Below are 2,841 nucleotides of genomic sequence, written 5' to 3'. Positions count from 1 at the left end.
AATAACCTGTTAGGGGAATAACCTTTGTGTAAATGTCTCTGCTACTGTATTTTGCCGTATTTTTTGTGTTAACTGTGATCGTTTTTTTTGTCTTGTGTGGTTTCTTAATCATTGTAATAATACATGTATACGCAAGGCCCAGCTGTAAAAGAGACCTTGGTCTCAGTCTGTGTTCCTTGTTGAAATAAAGGAATAATAATAATAATAATAGTCCTACACCTACAATACATTGAGTACAATAGTATCAGTCATTATACCCATAAAACCTAGCGCTAAACCCCGGAAATAGTTCTAATATTTTTTAAACATTAATTTTTGCGTCTGGGATTTTAGAACTATTTCATATAAACTCTGTGTTTCATATTGGCTTAACCTGGCACGACATTTTGGATAACCGCGCAAATCTCTCAGACATGGTAAATTGTATCTATATATTCACGGGTAATTACCTCCCAAAATGAAATGCCAATGGGACTTTCATAAAGAACTACACGTCTTGTCGCAAAGTATGACGTCAAACCCTCAAGGCACCGTTCTCCACGCAAACTCATCGACAAGTAGCCTAGCAAGAAACAGATATTATAGGCGTTTCAGTTTCTCGTGTGTATATCGTTCAGCATTTTTTTTTAAATTGCATAGCTTGCTACCTTAGCGTCTTTAAATGACTATAATTTATTAAGTTACCCTCTGCCTTTGTAGATAACTAGCTGTGCTATGTAACGTTACCGGATTGTAACCACTACTCCAATAAGTACATGTTATCCAACCTCTAAGTGAGAGGCATCGCTAGAGCTGTGTGATAAGGTAAGCCCTGTTTGCTATATGCTAACAAGCACATTTGGTTAGATCAACGATCTGTGGTAAACTAGGTGCTTATGACGCTGATATGTAACGCACGTTGCCTTATTTACAAGTACAAAGAACCAGCATAATGGACTTTTGTGGACTTTTTATTGACCAGTCTTTAGTGAGCTAGCCAGCTACTTTTCCAAATGTGAACATGCTAGCTAGCGTTAGCCCACCAGTGAAAGGATATTTAGCTAGCTAATTAACTTTAATTCACGGTTCGTGTAGTTGATAACATGGCAATGACTTGATAACATGGCAATGATAGTTGGTTAGCATGTCACCACGTAGTCTGACTACACTAATTTAAATGTGAGTTAATGTTAACTAATTATCTAGCTGATGTCGCCGGGTGGGCTAGCTAGTTGGGCACTTTGGTTGCTAGTTAGTCACATTAGCTAAAGTTGGCTGGCTAGCTCACAAAGCACTTGTGGACTCAATGTTTTCTCCATATAAAACACAAACGGGGTTCTTCAATGTTACCTTTTTATTGACAAGGCCTTTAGTGACCTAGCCAGCTAGTTAACGTTAAGCCGGCTCCGAGGATAGTTGGTTAGTTAGCACTTAGTTCACCGTTCGTTTAGTCAGACTTTACAAACGCTAACAAGCCAAATATATGTAGAGTGAGGCGCCTTGGTTGGCTAGTTAGCTACATTACCTGAAGCTGGCTGGCTCGCTAGCTCACAAAGCACTTGTGGGCTCAATGTTGTCCTCATACAAAACACAGACACGGTTTTGTTCCACAAGTGCATCTGTTGTAACGTTACATGATTAATCAAACGACCTGTAAAGTCAGTAAAATGTCTGCAGGGATGGAAATTTAATCTAGCCGGAGGCTAGTACTTCTCAGGCGGGACTAGTAGACAATATGCCAAATTAGCCTGACATAGCAGTGACATTTTCCTTCATAAACATCGCATGCCACAGATTTAGGACCTGCATGTAGAAATCGTGGTCTGCTGGCCGGTACCCAATATCCTTGTTAAATTCTTTATTGCTGTTCACCTTTCAGACGATCCCCATATAACTGTTGGTCATCAATGACCTTAAGGCTGAGGGTTTTAACTTTCCTCTTGAGAATTACAATCAGAAGTACAGTCTTTTAGACTGCCCTGATCATCTAGTTGAGAATTCCAGATGATTCCTCCATCCCAACAGAAATGTCTCATCCACATAGTACGATGTGCAGATAGACCAAAGCCTAGTCTGTTTTACAGTTTTCTACAGTCAAGTATGTGGCTTATGGTATTTTAATATAGATGTTACCATTTTTTTAGTAATTAACTTAGCTAGTAAAAGTAACTTATTTGTTTTGTCTTTCAGATGGACGGACCGGAAACCCAGTGACAACACTCGAGTCTGTAGCTGCCATTTTCCAGTGGGAAAGAGATGGCTCTGTATTTACCAGAGGAGGTAGTTCATCCATCATGGTGGATGAGGAAGATCCAGACTGTGTATAGGCAAACAAGAACAAACAAATAGGATTGAGTGGTGAGTGCAATAAACAATGCTTTTTTCTTTCCAGGAAAAGATGGTGATACAGCATTGGAAAAATACCTACCACTGACCAAATGTCTCTTCGTTTTCCAGTCCAACAGGAGTGAATCCCCCAGGCTATCCGGTGCATGGACATCCTGTGGCAGTGTGATCCGGTTGTGGAGGCGACAGCAGATCGAGCCTGTGGACAGACAGGTCAGTAACTCATTGCCCTCATACAATATTGTGTAAAACATTTAGAATTATAATGGATCCCCATTAGCTGCTACCAAAGCAGCAGGTACTCTTCCTGGGGTCCAGCAAAATTTAAAGCAGTTCATACAAGTGTAAAAACATTACAATACATTCAGTTCACAACACACTGTATGCCCTTAGGCCCCTACTCCACCACTACAGTACTAAATCCATGTGAATGTATAGTGCGTATGTTATCGTGTGTTATGCATGTGTGTATGCACCAATGTTTGTGTTGACTCAGTCAATGAATCTGTAGATGCA

At 40.2% G+C, this 2,841-nt stretch overlaps 1 long non-coding RNA gene across 1 annotated transcript; it reads left to right on the top strand.

Moving 5' to 3' along the window:
• The first annotated feature begins 216 nt into the window (after nt 1-216).
• On the top strand, nt 217-2,519 carry LOC135538454 (uncharacterized). The gene is made up of 3 exons (XR_010455426.1): nt 217-804; nt 2,170-2,337; nt 2,437-2,519. It is a non-coding gene; the product is annotated as an uncharacterized LOC135538454 (long non-coding RNA).
• Nucleotides 2,520-2,841: the final 322 nt, after the last annotated feature.

The sequence above is a fragment of the Oncorhynchus masou genome, unplaced genomic scaffold, assembly GCF_036934945.1.
Source record: "Oncorhynchus masou masou isolate Uvic2021 unplaced genomic scaffold, UVic_Omas_1.1 unplaced_scaffold_9665, whole genome shotgun sequence".
NCBI classification, from domain to species: domain Eukaryota; kingdom Metazoa; phylum Chordata; class Actinopteri; order Salmoniformes; family Salmonidae; genus Oncorhynchus; species Oncorhynchus masou.
The sequence above is the reverse complement of the archived record's forward strand: the minus strand, read 5'-3'. Positions and strand labels throughout refer to the sequence as shown.